The following is a 17,054-nucleotide window of genomic DNA, read 5'->3' as shown; positions in this document are numbered from 1 at the left end:
TTGTATCATTTTTAATATCCCTCCTTCAAGTTTGGGACACCCTGCTCCTTTTTTTTTTTTTTTTTTTTTTTTGCCACAGGGTCATTCATGTGTCATTGAGAAGAGACACTGCTCTATGATTTCATAAATTCAGAGACTTCAAGGTTACAGGGTATCTGCTACAATCATTTGGTACAGCCTCCAGCAGTAAACAGGCCATACCCTTTATACTTCCTTTTCTTGGATTACACTTTTGCAGTGACAAAGGACCAGCCATGAAAGAAAAAACAAAATGTTACATGCTGGGTATTTTTCTCCAACTGACTTGATCACCTCTTTACCTGTACACCACAAGTCGGAGAGTATTTTCTTTCTGCCCTCTAATAGCTTCTCTCTTAGCAAAAACAGATTTAAGGACAGCACTCTTTTCAGGACAGATTTTGATGGATACTAGCACATTAAATGTCAAACGCAAGAGAAATTTTCTTGTTGGGGTCATTTTCTATTGTATTGTAGTGTGCAATGTGACTGCTTATCTCAGGTTGCAGAGGTTATTTGCTGCAGGGAAGGCTGAGAATGTCATTAGTGCACTGTGCCCTGAGATAACCTGTAGCATATCATTAAACCATCTAATGACTGTATGGCCCATTGACCTCCATCACTCATTTGCTAACAATGTTTATTATTTACAGGCACTAGGGAAATTACTGTTGAGTTATTACTCACCCTTCTCCTGCTGCTGCCACCACAATATTTGGTGATACTCAACAGGATAATTTAAAAAGCCAGTTAATTGACTTTAATAATACGATCTGGTGTGCACACAAATTAAGTCTGTGGGTGTGTTTACCCAGTCCCCACGAAATTTGCCCCTCTTCTCCCAAATATTCTGGCAAATCACTTTTGTCACTGAAATAATATTTTCACTTAGCAATGTCTTGCCATCCAGCTCTGGGTTCCACTGGATGCACTTTTCTTTTAAAAGCATGCTACAATCTCAAATAGAAATGAATCCAGAGATGGAAGAAGTTTAACACAAAAATAATTGACATTTGCAATGAACATGTCACTTTACCCATTTTATTTTATTTTATTTTTTTTAAATAGAGCAACTGGAATTCTTAAATTACTATCTTTTATCTGCTGTTAAGAAGCATTTGCTACCACTCTTACTAAAATACTGTTGCCAGTAAACTGGTTATATTCAAAGGCACTTAAGGCAGTTAAACCTCACTAGAACTGAAAGGTATGTAGCTCTGAATTTTGTTTGTTGATTTGTGGGATTTTGGCGCAGGGGGGTGAAGAGAGTGAATATAAAACAGTTGTTGTTTTTTAAAAACTGTTTTGTAGTTAAAATGTAACAGACAAAATTCATGGCATTTTCTGTAAGTAAATAGTAAGCTTTCCTTGTGGTTAGAGGTTTATTCAGCTGACTAAATTCATCTGCTCTTTATCCTAAATGTGAGCAATTGAACTTTTCTTGACGGTAAAGTGGGGCTAAAGAAGAATGGGAAATACATATGAAGTAGTATTCCAATCACGTGCCTGCACAAAACCTCGCAGAAAGGGGTATAGCTTTCACTGCCTTCAGTGAATTATGACAGTACAGAGCAAGGCGTTGTGTACTGCTAGAATTAATTAGCATTGCTGGCTCCATTTGAGGGTGACCAGATGTCCACAGCCAAAGCAGGATGCCTATCCTGTCTGCCAGGATTTCAAAAGTGATAGGACAACAATGTACAAATAAAGCTAAATTATGCTGATACTGCAAAAAGTGCTTCAGCTTTTGGGTTTTCCCATGCAAAAGGATAAAATGACATAAGCAAGGGCGTTATTACGGCTTTTGTAATGTTTGTCCTTGAAAGAGTTTAATTCAATTACTAGAGCTATGGTTGTTTTCCTTTTTGAAGCAACAGTAACTATGCTGGGTTCTTGAAAGTTCCACGCACTATCACTTCATCACTTCAATTTACCATCTGTAAACCGAGGTTAATAAATAACAGTATTGTAAAGGTAACAGTGTGAAATGCACTGGATCGTGTGTCTGGGATACAGATTCAGCAGCAGTAAATAATCAGGTCAGCTAAGGACATTCTGGGCATCAGTTCAAATCAGTCTATAGAGCCCCACAGTTTAAGGATGGCATTAACAAGACATGGTATTAAGAATCGAAATAGACTTTTACAAAGCTGAATGAAGTTACAACCAAACAGAAGGTCCGGTGTTACAGTCTAATAATATGAAGTTGATCATAATCTAGAATACACCAACAGCCGGGAAAAGCTTAGCATGATGATGCCCAAATGAATCACCACAGCTTAATGACGTATCGTGCATCAGCTGACCTACAGGAACTGGCTACAGCAGCATCCTTTGTCACCAGCAAATGCTATCTAAAGTGCATTAATCTAAAGAACAGTGAAATTGCTGCACTGCAGTAACTTATCTCTATGCTGTGATCCAGCCCTTTAAATTTTCAATGGGTTTCATTTAAGTTAATGTGGACTTAGTCACTGACTTCAAAACTCCAGACCCCACATTCAGTAGGGACATTACCACATATCTTTATCACACTTCAGAGTGAAGACTTACACATCCAGATCTCCAAACTCTTGAGAAAATGCTGAAAAACCAACACAAATCTCCTCGTTTTCTTTCAGGCTCGTCAGTCACTTAACAAAAAAGCTGTCCACAGTTCTCTGTATTTTATTGCTGATCTTCTTCAAGTAGTAAGTTCCTCTGGATTAGGTGTGCAGTGAAACCGTCACCCTATCAAGAAAGTAAAGCTGCTGTTCTTTAGGTCAGCAAATATTCTGAAAAACAGTCCAGCTCATTTCAGACTACAAATCTGAGGAGAGTACCCACACACTGCATCAACTTCTCTAAGTAATATCAGATCTTTCAGTGCTTGTGAGATTATTACGAAGATACCAAGTGGCATAGATACCATATCCCTCACAAGTCATTTCAATGGCTAACTGTCTTCCCTGCATGAATAAAAGGTTCCTTTCAGTCTGAGATAGTCTTGCTTCACTTATCACCCATAGGAGTTTACTATGATTCCTGCAAGGGAGTGGATCTACAGCACCAGAATTTTCCTGTAAAAAGCTGTTGTTGAAACATCTTAAAAATAAAAATAAAAGAAGCTGTAAGGGACATTGGTTTTCTGGGAAGAAGGGACAGACACACTTTTGTTGCAAGTGGACCTGACTCAGCTAGTTTACAAACTAGGATGTGAGCCTTGAGAAAGAGAGATTGTACGACACAAAGATGAGAGCATATCAAAACAAATAATTCTAGATACCTCCAGAAGTCCCCACCTATCTTCAAAGGCTGACCAGACATGGTGAAAAATATGAGTAGGGGAAATGCAACTGGACAGTTCATATCTTATACCATCACATTTTAGAGCAGTCATGTATAGAATCACTGGTGTGGGCTCTGTATCTGTTTGCTATTAATTACCAGATGTATTCACCTTAGGTCAATTCATAAATCTGAAAAGCCTGCATGATTCGGGAGATGAGAAAGCGTTACTAGATAATCCCGAAGCAATTGCCCAAGAGTTGTTGGACAGTGTCATGATATAATCTTATATCTGCTAGGAAATTATGAGCTGGAGATATCATAAAGAATGTGGAAGGGAAAGATGGCGCTGTATCATTCTCAGATAAAAGGAATGCATGGAACTGACTTTCTGGATTCAAATGCATCAGTCTGGAAAGATTTCGGGTAAGGAAAGCCCATTCAAAGCAGTGTGATAGATACTCCCAGTTTTATAATTACTCATTCTTATTTTACAATGACTTGCACACTGTGATAAAGCTACCTTTTGCCCTTCTCTCAGTTTAATCAGTGAAGCTAGTGCTGACCAGCCAAGAGCCCAGCAGGGGAAGCAAAACCTAGACAAAACAATATGAGAACAACTGAGCACCTTTTGACTGGGATTCTTTCTCTTTTGGATGCTAGCCCCTTTGGATTCCATCATTAAAGGCATAAAAGTTTGCTTTTCAATGGTGCTAACATGTAATGCATGTTGCAGTCCTGACGTTAACTGTGCTGGTTACTGCATTTCTCTTTTTGGTATCCTTCAGTACTTTACTGCCTCCTTGGCAGTCTGCAGAGGTGATAATTGTGTGTGGAGTGGGTTTTCTGAAGGTTTTACTTTTAAAAAACTTAGTAGCTATTGTGTATTACTGTCACAGCTTTTATTATGTTCCAGTGATGGTTTGACAATTTTTATTTTCAAATTGACAGTTCCGATAATGATGTACCACTCAGGAAATCTGTAAATCTTGTGGTGGATAAATCCTCTGTATATTTTTGTTTAATGTATTTGGCAGCATTATAATGGATTCAAAATTACATTTGTTGTTTGTGTTACTGTGTGACAAGGGATGGATTTCAATCATTCATTTCCCAGGAAACACAACATTATTACTTGATGCAGAAATACTGCTTTTACATATAGGCTACTTATCACAATTTATACTTGCCCTTTGACAGTGATTCACATAAACCTCACGTGCTCTATGGCCAAATGAGAAAGCTTAGCAAGCACTGAGAATTATCAGGGTCCCATGCTGCAAAGGAAAATGTACGGATTATGAGTACATTAAAACTACTGGTCCTCTTTTGTACTGCACCACCATAATGTTGTCAGGTCTAAGAGCATCTCCCAGCTCGGCTTCACATGGATTCTTCCTGTCTGACCACGTGTACTGTTTGTATGCATCTGAGGCAGTAGGGGAGTAGGAAATGCAGAATAGCAGGGTGGGACACCCATCTTCTCTTTGCTCTTGTATAGGTTGATGGAAGATATGTTACAAGTCCTCATAATTCAATTTCATTATTCAAAATTCATTTTGCATGGGAAAGCACATTTTTAACAAGCAAGTCAAATTCATAAGCTTATACCATGGGAACAATACCATTGCCAGCATCAGAATTATTCAAGAACCCTTTCCACCATTCAGATCATGTACAAGTTGTTTTCCGTCTTACTGTAACAACTTTCTTTGTACTGGAAGACTTCTATGACTTATCTTCTGTGAGAGGGTTTTGAAGAGTCCAGGGACACTAGCCCACAGGACTTTTGATTAGCGTACATATGTTCGGTATGAATCACCAATAAGTTCCAGTTTTGTGTCATTACAACAGATCTATTTCAACCCACACTTACCTATTTCTGGCTGAGATGATCCTAACAGTAGCTTAATGCTCTTCCAGGTTCCCATCATACTTCAGTGTCTCAGAGAGACTTACATCCTTAAACAGACTCCCTTATAAAAGGAACACCTTTAACTTTGTTACTCCAGTGTCTGCATTTGCTTCACACAGTTTGTTCATAAGTTATGTCTATCAGACTGCTAGCATAGCAGTTGAGTAGCTAGCACAGGCTGGTCAACAGGCATCAGATGGACTTTCACACTCTTCCTCATCTTATCCCTCCTTATTCACTGCGCCTAAGACTGCTTATAACCACAGATCCTATTAATACATAGTGGCACATGCTAAGCTGAGGGCACAGCTCCCTCCCTCCTTTCTACCTGTGGGTCCCCCATGGCTCTTGTCAGCCTGCGGCCACTGTATTTACCCCAGATTACCGCAATTTTTATTCCCTAGAAAAGTAAGAAAAGTGAATGAAACATTTTGATTCCCAAGTGTTTCAGAAAGGGAATGGGAAATGGCAACACTTCAACTCAATCAGAAGATTTTATTCTGGCTTTGATGTTTTTCCCCTGTGATTTAGACCTGTCTTTCCTCAGTACTCCTTTATTTAGTATGTGGGTGAGAGGGTAAGAACACAGAGAAAATTGATTTTCCCCTTCTTTCTTCTTTTATTCCCTCTGGTGAAACTTGCAGAAGAATTTTTATTTAGCTTTTTTTCCCTTTTCCTCCCTTTCCTTCCCCCCACCCAATAAAATGAGCAAACTACAAGAAAATTCCTTCCTTTCACTTTCTAGCTTGAGTAAGTCAGACACTGGTCTCTCTTCACTCTCATGAGATAAAGTATTGTTACTGCAGAACAGTGCAACTTTTTCTCTAGAATGGCATTCTCTGATGCAGATTTTACACCACCATAACTATAATGGAATCATTTTCTGTCTTACCTGCAGTAGCTACAACTGCAAATTTTCTGTACATGAATTGTGGATGTACAGAATCCCTTGAGATAGCTGCCCTGTTCATCAATTAAAAAGCATTTCTGGGTTGCCTAACTAAACATACACAAGGTGTTTAATGCAATTTAATCTGGCTAGAACATCCCACCCCCACCAGTGAGGTCAGGAAGATTTGCAGTCTGAAAGTTCCTTACAAACATTGAACCGTGGGCCCTACTGAATGTCAATTCACATTACTAATTTGAATGCAACAGTGAAATCTCAGTTTATAATTCTGGGAAGGCTGCTGCCTTTCTGGGATGGTGATAGGATTGCCTTGGCATTCCCAGTTTCCTGTGTTCTTCCTTTTCAGGGTTTTCTTTATTACATTTTTTTAGTCTGGTGATGGTAATGTATTAAAGAACTGCTCATCTGAAGGAGGGGATTATACAAATTCTTATCCTCCTTTTTTCCAGGGACTTGGGTTCATTACAACTCTTGTTACATGTTTCATCTATTTTTGTCTAAAACTCATGCACTCTTTTTCCAAATAAAAATATTTATATTCCACTGCAGAATTCACACTATCAATGAATATTTCCCTGATAGAAGTTAGTAGAAGATATAAACCATATCAGAACTCAAATAGAAGCACACTGTACGCGGTAAGATTTCCTAATACAATTTGCTACATTACAACCACCATTAAATCATTCATGAAGCTATGGAAACTTTAAATAATGTTAACTTTGATGTTATTCATTGGGACTTTAAAGTGAGTAATTAGCATTTTTTTCTCCCTTGACATGATGACTGCTATTCCTTCATCTTGCCAGAGAATCCTCCCTCAGAAACACAACTAAATATTATGAAAAATTAATAAGAAAATAAATGTGGGTGGGTAATATCAACTACACCGAGTGTTGTGACATAATTCCTCTCTCTCATCAGCAACTGCTTGCATAAGCTGGCAAGTCACATTTAGGAAAGTCATAATCATATGATCTGTTCTAATGAACACAAAGCCTTGATTTTCTACTGCATGCAACCCACAAATTCCCTTCACCCTCCTTTAGCATAGGATGAGGGTTGAAGAGGTTAGTATGTCTTGCTAGCAGCCACCTATTTCATTTCCAGATGTTACTGTCTTTCCTGATTTCCTAAGAAAATAATCTATGCGAGTGCCCCCTCATCCACTTCAAGCAAAACAGATAGGGTTTATTCATCACTGGCACTGACATCGTTGAAGAAACATTTAGCTAGGGATGTTCCTACTCTGTCATCAGAATGGCAAAGGGGGACTTCCAGCGCAGAGCAGAGACAAACAGCTGGGGAATTCAAATCTTTTCACTGGTATGGATGAAGATGTTTATCCCTACCAGCACTCTACATGTGTTAAAATCCATCTTACTTCCCAAGAAACACTTTTGCATTTGTATCCTCAAACAGCAGTAGTCTCAAAATTGAAGATGATTACCTAATGAGATCAGAAGAAAACAATTTCACCCAAGTGTATAACCTTCAATTCAGTCTCCCACTAGTGATTTTTTAAGGTGTGTTTCTGATGACTCAAGGCAATCTCTAAATTATACATTACTAAAAGACTAGAAATTACTACAGGAAACACTTTCTCTGAAAGTAATGCCTCCTATTTTAAGATGTTAGTCTGCAACGTCAGAGGTGGATGTGGGCAGAACGGCAGCAGAGGTTAAACCTGCCTACCAATGTTCCATTCCATTTTGCTGCCATGTGACTGATGGCAGCAGAGGGGCAGTCTGACATGACAGTGTAAACGAAACAAAGATGTATCACCGAATTCCTCCATGTGGAAAAAATGGCACCCACTGACATTCATCAATGCTTGCTGAATGTTTAAACCAGTGGATGCAAGCACAGTGAGGAGTGAGTGGTGTGTTTCAGCAGTGGTGACAGTGGATCACTCTCACTGGTAGAAACGGTTATGAACGCATCATGCAGGTCCTCGTTCATTGCTGCAAAAATGCAGAGTTAATGATGGCGACTGCCAAAAAATAATGTTTTGTAGCTGAGAACTTGCTCTATTAAATAGTGTTACTGTGCTCATTGTATTGATTGTATTTTCCCTGGAAAAAATTAAGGAGCATTACTTTCAGAGCAACCTTCATGGATGTAGCCCTAGAAAATTCCCATTCATTCAATGAGGCCAAGGCAAGCCAAAAGGTGAACACCCAGGCTGTATAATATGAAAGCTGTATGACAGCCCTACAGTTGTAACTATTTGTTGCCTTAAAGAGGCTCTTCTTATCTGCAGGGACACCTATGTTCTTCCTGCTTAACACTATTAGTATAAAATGTTAGGTATCTTATGCAAACTATCTTTTGTTGATGCTCTTTATGGTCTGTTGATGAAAAAAAAAATACCCAAATGCAAAATCATCAGTAGCCTGAATTTCCTCTGTGATTTTCAGAATTCCTTCACCAAATGTCCAAAGAATCCCTAGCTGAGACAAAATACTTGTTTTCAGATGACAAAACTCTGACAAGATGAACCCTACTCTAAAGTAACATAAAAAGCATTAAGAATCTTCCAAAGTACTTTTTCAGCTGTTATTTTTAGATGGTATTATCTACTTTCGTAAAGTAAACAGAGCAATTACTCGACAGTGTTTATAAAAATCTGGATTTATAAGAAAAGAGCCTTCAGCCATATTATGTATTATTCTAAACCTAGTGAGGTCTTTGAAAAAGCTCTTGGTTGCCTTTAAAACTCTCTTCTTCACTTTTATTTAAAATAGTTGTGAAAAGCATGCTCGCTGTAATCTGGACAAAGATGGTCCAGGCCAATTCTATGCTCTATTTCCAAGCAGCTCAATCCATTGAGGTCATTGATTTTTATTTTTGATTTTTGGCCTTCAATAAAAGCAGCAGTTCATTTTGTAGCTTCAGGCCATTATTTGGTACCGGGCATAAGTGTTATTTACCCATTACATGGATAGAAATACAGCTAAAAGAAGCAGCCAAGTATTTTGGTCCAATTTTTCATGGTCTTCATGGAAATGAAAGATGGGAACAAAATCCGCTTATTAAAACTGGCCCTTCTCCATTCAATTCAAATGGGTCGCAGTTCATTTCCTAAGTTCCTAAAAAGATATACTTCTGCTAGCAATGATTCCAGAACTTATTTAAATGAGCAGGGAGAAGACTTATCCACAGTGACAAACTGTGGATGGTCACCTGCTTATAATGTACTTCTAGAATATTTCTCTTTTAAAATATTCATAAGTATGTTACAATTTGAGTCTTACAGATTCATCCTCTTCTTGGACTTCAACAGCATTTTCAACATGACTAATCCATTTTAATTCAGCTCTGCATTACTTAGTGAAAGACATCCAGTGAGAATTTTCAGTGACAAAACATAAAATAAGGTAAAAAGAAAAAACTCACTAAACCTCCTCCAAAATCAGCCATATGAGAAATGAATTAATTAAAAAATAAAAAAATATGTGACACAGTAAAACATTCAAAATAAAATTCCTAAATTTATCCATGCTGAATCTTGCTCCAGAGTAGAAATACTTCTCTGGGATGGGTTTCAAAATGGCATTATAAATGTCAACCAGGGAATCTGTACATTTTAATATCTGAACATTTAACTATCTCTCTCCCTTCCTCTCTCTTTCTTGTTTTTTATCATTCTAAAAATCATTTTTATTATTATTAGTTTTTAATCTCCAAAGCTATGAAGGAAGTTCTTTGAGTCTTTTAGCACATCACTCTAATGATTATGTTGAAATACTAACAGCTTATGCTTGCTATCCAACAGACCCCTTGCAACCACAAGCAACTGTGTGTTCAGGAAGGAACTCCTCCTCCTTACACTGTTTTTTCTATAGAGCCTACACAACTAAATTTCTTGTATAACTTTAGCCTTTCTGTGAAACTTGCGTTTCGCATTTCAGTGTAAGCTATTTGGTCCTTTTCTTCCATAAATAAAACATTCCATAAAATGAATATTCAGAGAACCAACTCAAAGCTCCTATGCTTGAAAACTGTGCCCTTACAAACAAAGGTGCAATTGTCCTTAGACATGCAAATTCAAATCTGTGAACGCTATCAGTACTTTTGGGCAAAATTCTGTTCTTTCTTTAATCATAAGATCAGGTTTTGATTTTCTTTTGCAATTAGAGCTGACCAGAGAATAAGATTTTATTTATTTATTTTATTTTGTGGTAACTTCGAAAGCTTCTGAAAGCTTCTTGTTCATCCCTAGAAGGAACAGGCAATGAGGCAATCCAAAGCTGCAGTGATATCAGGAACTTCAGGAAAACCTGTCTACACTTGATAGGGATAAAAATAGGGATAGGGATAAAAAAGTTGTAAACAGGAAGACCATGTCACTAAGGAATTGAAGATGATTTCATATATTCATCCTGTATCAGAATTGAGACCTTTCAATTTTTATTTTATTTTTTTTTTTTAATTTATTTCATTTAATTTTTTGTCAAAAATCCCCAGTAAAGACATGCTCACTTCCTTCTCATCAAGGACTGGATTATTAGATCAGCCCCTCGGTGTTTCTTTTGGTGTCTGTTTTTGCTTCTCAGTGCTATCCCTCCAGGTAAAATACTTTTAGGAGAATTTTTCTTATAGAAGAAATTTTTTGCTAATGTTTGTTGTTGTTGTTGTAATCTTGTATGTACAACTAATACTAGTTTTGACATGTCATGGAGGTAGGCAGCCTACTTTTACTTAAGATGCCAACACATTGCCTCCTTTTCTTCTGTTTTCATATGCAAATATCAGCAAGACTAAACCATTATATAAAAGAATGTAGCAGCAAGTGCACCGAATATCCACTGAAGAGGAAAGATTTACTGCTGAATAAATATGCTGTCTGCCTGCACCTAGTTTCAATTTTTCAGCTGTTCTTCAGGCTATTAAATTATCAACAGGTGTTCACTAATGAGAAGAGCCATGGTGTTGATGCTACACAGTGCAATTCATTCTAACCCTGGGTCACCAGCACACATTCAGAGGAAGGTACTGTGTCAACAAGGCTATGAAAAGCCACCCACAATGTCAACTTCCTTCAAGACACTATTGTGCACTGTTGTGTTTCTTGTCTTGTCTTCTCCCAGGAGTCCCACGTTAATGGCAGCTCAGTGGTTTTGTGCAGATATTAGCATCTAGCAAATACCCTGGTAGAAAAGCCATCGGAGAGGGGCTGGGGATTTATCTTGGAGTTTGTCTTAAAATATTAGAATACACGCTTGTAGGCAGACTTCTTTGTAGCATTCAGTAAACATATTAGCATCAACTTTAAGCTCAAGCTAAGAAATACATCATTTAAAGCATGAAACTGAAAGTAGGTTTCCACATCTATAGACCAGTTCCCTTATGATGTACAGGCATTTAAATTCCTTTCATATTTACCACTGAAAACTCTTCTAAATTCCTCACAACAGATAATCTCCAAATGTAGGCACATTTTGTGTAGTCAAATAGCCTTGGTACACAAACATTAAAGAAAAAGGAACTGTCCAAATATGCTTGTTACTAACACAATATCCAAAGATGCCAATTCTTGTGTGAGGATATAAATGAGTTCTCTCAACCAGTGAAATGTAAAACGACAACTGGACTACAAAACAGGTTCCTCATGATGCTACTTGTTCTAGAATTTAGGTAATAATATGGCATCTTACAGTCTGTTCCAGGAAATAAAATGATTTTTGAATAGGACACACTTAAAAGGAAAAATAGCATCATCCCATTATGGTTATTATCATTATCCCATGGTTCAGATGAAAAGTAGTAAATGAAGACTGGTTTCCTTCAAGACTAAAATCCAACATATCAACATGAGAAACTAGTCTCAGATGTGAACTGTGTTTGGATATGCATGTAGAGAGAAGTTTATAATGCTTCAAAGAAAAGATCTTAAAGAAAAGCAACTGGGGGCTATACCAATGCATGCACTGTAGAAGCAGTGGTTGTATGAGCAGGATTGGCACAGCTTGTGGTGCTTAATTAAACAATTAGTCCATACAATTGTGTATTTTCCCTCATGGATATTCAGGGGGAAACAAAACTAATGACTAGGTAATTAGCTCTATGAGGGCTGCTGTGAAAGTAACGTCTCCTATTTCATTATGTTGAGCCACAACATCAGAGACCGATGTTAGTGGTACGGTAGTAGAGACTGAATGTTCCTGACAATATTTAAATCCATGTTGTTGCTGTGTGACAGACGACAGCAAAGGGGAAGTCACTTCTTGAACATTCATAGAAACCAACCAGTGGATGTGAGCGCAGTGAGGTGGTGAGCTGTGCATTTCAGCCACATTCTAGCCAGTCACGCAGATTTTTATGAGCACAGCGTGCTGGCACTTGGTCATCAATGGTAAATAGGCACAGCCAATGGTGGTCAATATGTTAAAAAGGAGTTTTGCTGTAGCTGAGAATTTGCCCTATCAAGTAGTGTTACTGTGTTCTTTGTTTCTGTGTAGTTTCCTTGGAAATAAATGGGAGGCATTATTTTCAGAGTGAACTACATATATTCTTTCTCAAACACTTTGTTGTTAAGTATAAAACCCTGAACAGCTTCATCATCTATATATTAACTGCAATGCTCGTAAGTTCCTTTTTATGACACTTCGTGGCAGTGAATTTCACAATGGAATGATGCGTGCTGGAAACATTTTCCCTGAAATCAGCTTCCAATTTGCCATCTTTAGACTTCATTTTCTGCTTGTGAAGAAGAGTCACTTCCCTCTACAGCATTTTTGGTACTGTGGGTACCTTTACCATGGTATATCTTGCATTTTTGTTTACTAAAATTAACAGCACATTTATTTATTTATTTTTTGTCTGTCCTTAAAGAGACATATCTTTACACTTTGTTAACTCCCAGGGTTAGTTTCTGGCTTTCATATGGACTGTTTTGTGTACTGTGGCATCTTTGATGAAGAATCACAACTGATGTAGAATTTTCAGAACAGTCTTCCTTTGTATCTTAAATTCATTTTGCAGCTGTGATTCACTTTAGCAGGAAAAATAGTCAAGCCTTTTTTTTGGGAAAGGGGGAGGGGGGGGAGGGTAAGAGATGATGGGAGGAGAGGTGTTGAAATAACTTAGCGAACTTACCAGAAATATAAAGTATTCCTAGTGCAAAGATTACTTTGTCAGCATTAACTTTCACCTGCCACTGCATTTCCCACTCTCATAGTTTACTTACATCTCTTAGAAACAGTGGAACTGCTGATAAGGTCTGATTTAGACAGAGGAGGGCGAACTCCTCTCTTTTCATGTGACTGTTCAATCTGTTTTTCAAATTTTACAAAAGTCCTGATTCTTCATTAAGGTGTGATGAGTTTTGCATGTTAAACAGTGATTTGGTCTCTTCACTATGTATGAAGATCTTTTCTTGCTCCTTTAGAATTGTAGCTCTGACTTGGCAATGAATGAATTCTATGTGAAATTCTAAGTAAATATATTAAAATATTTACGAGATGAAACCACTCATAATTGGATTTGCTTATAATATGTACCATCAGTATGTTTTTCAGCCAGGAAAAAAATATTGTTAGGCAGTTTGTTCCGATGTTCTATGCATTCAAACTCATTGAAAGCTCTAGTGTCAAAATGGGGAAAAATTATATGTATATATATATATATATATATATATTTAGCTAATGTATCATTTTAAAGCAAATATGTATCTTAAGTTATGATATCTATTATACATTAATCAACATTATATTATTATTGCATAGCTTCATTAAAAGCTTTCAGTTTCTATGTTGTTCTCGTAGGGCTTTACCACATCTAATCTTACTTATCCCAAACCTTATTTCTGAATCTCTTGGACTTATGATGTATAAGTCACACATAATTACAATATCTCTGAGATGTTTGTTTAGTTGTTTTCTTAAATTACTTCACTTCTAACCCTGTTGTCACTTCAGAGCTCTTGTTAAGTGCTGGCAGAGGTCTGGTGCAAAACAGGGTATGCAACATGGTTGTCGCCAGCACTGCTGTCAGCTGTCTCAGAGCAGCTGCCATACTGTGTGTTGCTTCTAAATAGCAAAGGTAGGAACTCCCGAATTAACTTTTATCCATGAAAGATGCATTTTGTGGCATCAGATCACTACTCCAGTGGGAACGCCTGTGTTTGCAGATTGCTAAACTGCTCATCCAAGCAGCATTATCACTCTCTGTATTCTTCTCATCAGGCTTTCATTTAATATTTTTTATATTTTGCTACATGGCAGTTGTACAATTCAGGATTGGAATGGCTGCAGATTCCCGTGTGGTCATCGCAGAGCTCTTACTAAAATGGGGTCTACCTGTGAGGCATTCAGCTATGAAAGGACTGCTGTGGGTGACAGCACAAAGTAGACAGTTATTTAAAATGCAATTAATGCACAGCATATCACAATGCATGACCCAGCAGGTACACCAGACGGTCAGTTTATCTAACTGTTTCACCTCTAGCAGGCTATAATCAACAACATTCCACTTCGCCAAAATTAAGTTCTTTCAGCCAACACTTCCTACAACATTTTGTCTCAACCTGATGTTCCTCTCCAAGCGACCTAGAAAAGGCACCTCAGCAGGGCTGAACAAAGATTTCGTGGACAATCGGCAATAATGGATATGGTAACCAGAAAGATTTTATTCCATCTTTTCTGATTTGATTGTAGGGAGAAATAAATGGGAGACACACAAATAATTTCAATGGCTTAGCACAAAGAGGACTGTAGACAGATTTAGTGACCTATTAACCTCTTGTGAAGCAATGTATTTCCAAATATATATATATTTAATTTCAGAGCTTCTGATCTAGGCCTATGAGCCAGAAGGACGTTTTAGCAGAAAGCTGTTGCCATGTTCTAAGTACTGGACCACACTGCCTGTGGGTAAAATGAATCCTGGGGAATTCTGACATCTCTAAACTAATGCTCTGCATTGCAAAATTGTGTTAGTATTTCTAACTAGTCAGAATAAAGCTCATTATGCTGAACTTCAAGAATGACATGACATAGTTTTACATTTGTGGTTTAGAGCATTTTTGTGTCTCTGAGCACAAAAATGACCTAGTGAGCTGCAGTACTGAACCTGGCCTTGCAGCTCCAGTGATGAGCTGCAAGGCCAGGTTCAGTATTGCAGCTCACATTTCTCTCATTGGCCTCCTCACTAAATTCTGCCCAGACAGTCCCCTACCCAGTAGCTTTTGTTGTAGCTCCTTTCTAATTGATGCAATTTCTCTTTCTCTCACACAGAACTGTCTGAGGCCTGGGACAAGCAAAATCCGTTCCTTGCCTGGTGACAGAGCAAAAAGCTAAAATCCTAGATGCAGGAATTTCGGATTGATAATGGAAATGTATACAACATAACAGCCCATTGCCTGTGATTTAGGTCCTGTCAGTATCAAAGATGGAACTTTTTGGTATGCTTAGATCATTACCTATTAGCAAGACAAAGACAGGAAATGTCAAAAACATATTTGGTGCATATTTTTCTCTGCCTGCAGTAAAGTATCTGAATTCATTGTACCAGAAGGTACTTGCTGATGAGGTAGAAGAGCACATAATAACCATTATTTCTTGAAATTCTCTAGAATAGACAAAACGTAGGCAGATGGCATACAAACACATCATAATCATGAATGTGAGAAATAAGGAATTTGTGCACGTGTGTTTGGAATGTTACTGGCACTTTGCTCATATCTGCTTCTTAAGAACAGCAGATGAATTTCAGGTTTTGAATTATACTCCTTAATTGCATATTCTCCCAGTGTATTTATATATATGTATGTATTTATGCATCTGTGTGTCTCCCTACATAGGTAACTTCATAAATAACTAGAAAAATATTATGGTGGCTTTATACAGCATTCATTAACATACAGAGCAGTAACATCATAGCTATTTGTGAAAAATGAAGTAACTGCAAGCAATAAAAAGCTTATTCTTGAAAAAAAATCTGCCACATTTTCTTTCAGTGATTATGCAATAAGTTGGAGGAGTCATCTAGTTTTCAAGTGAGCGTTAGGTGGTCCAGTTGGTATAGATCAGCCTGCTGTGAGGTAGAAAAAGAAAGGAGTACGCTCTGGCTTTGGTAGTGGGGTTTTGTTTACTGCTGGGGAGAAAAATCAGCTGTTGAAAAGGAGGGCTTGATTTTATTTTATTTGTTTGTTTGTTTTATCTTTTCTCATAAGTCAACATTGTGCAAAGTACTTACCCTGGGTGATATACCCTAATAAATACACAATGAAAAGGTCCCCACTGTTTTCCTTTCACGTACTAGACTAGAAGAACTGTTGCTTGGTCAAGAAAGGCAGCAAGCTTGCGATAATAATATATTAACATAAAACTACGTGGTTATCATTTCACTTACTATAAAAGCACTTTCCACTCACTTCTACCCTTCAATTTCATCATTCATTCACTCTTTCACCTTATCATCTTTATGACTCCTTGTTTTTAACCTCTTCAGTGAAAACTATGATCTGTTCTGTTTTATCAGAAATTTCTGGTTACTCTTGGACTTTCCCTTGAAACAGGAGTATGGAAGTGGAAAGATACCTAACACCAAACTAAAGTGTTGAGCTCTGGTGGGCTGGTGCAGGGCTGCCACCCTTTCTCTGGACATAAACCAAAGGTCAGACAACAATATTAACACATTCTAACTGTCAAGTTCTGAGAGAAATAAAAACAGAGCTATTGTAGGTTTAAACTGCATACATTCAAACTCATTTCCTCTTAAACCTTGTACTACATTAATCCAACTTCAAGAACTTCTGCATTCTTTCACTATCAGTCACTGAATACTGTATGGGTACTGTATCAGCTACTGTTTCCAAAGCTGATGATAAGATAGATACGTGCTCAACTAAGGGAAAAGTCAAACACTTCTCCATTTTATTAATATTTTCAAATACAACAAAGTATCATTAGAATTACTGAATCATTAAGGTTGGAAAAG

General features: G+C 37.6%; 1 long non-coding RNA gene across 1 annotated transcript in view; it reads right to left on the bottom strand.

Annotated features, from left to right (window-relative positions):
- The window catches only part of LOC107313366, a 197,357-nt gene that overhangs the window by 102,514 nt on the left and 77,789 nt on the right, over nucleotides 1-17,054 (bottom strand). The gene's annotated exons all lie outside the window — the stretch shown is intronic.

Source organism: Coturnix japonica, chromosome 4 (genome assembly GCF_001577835.2).
Source record: "Coturnix japonica isolate 7356 chromosome 4, Coturnix japonica 2.1, whole genome shotgun sequence".
NCBI classification, from domain to species: Eukaryota; Metazoa; Chordata; class Aves; order Galliformes; family Phasianidae; genus Coturnix; species Coturnix japonica.
Note: the sequence above shows the minus strand (reverse complement) of the source record. Positions and strands in the feature narration are given on the sequence as shown.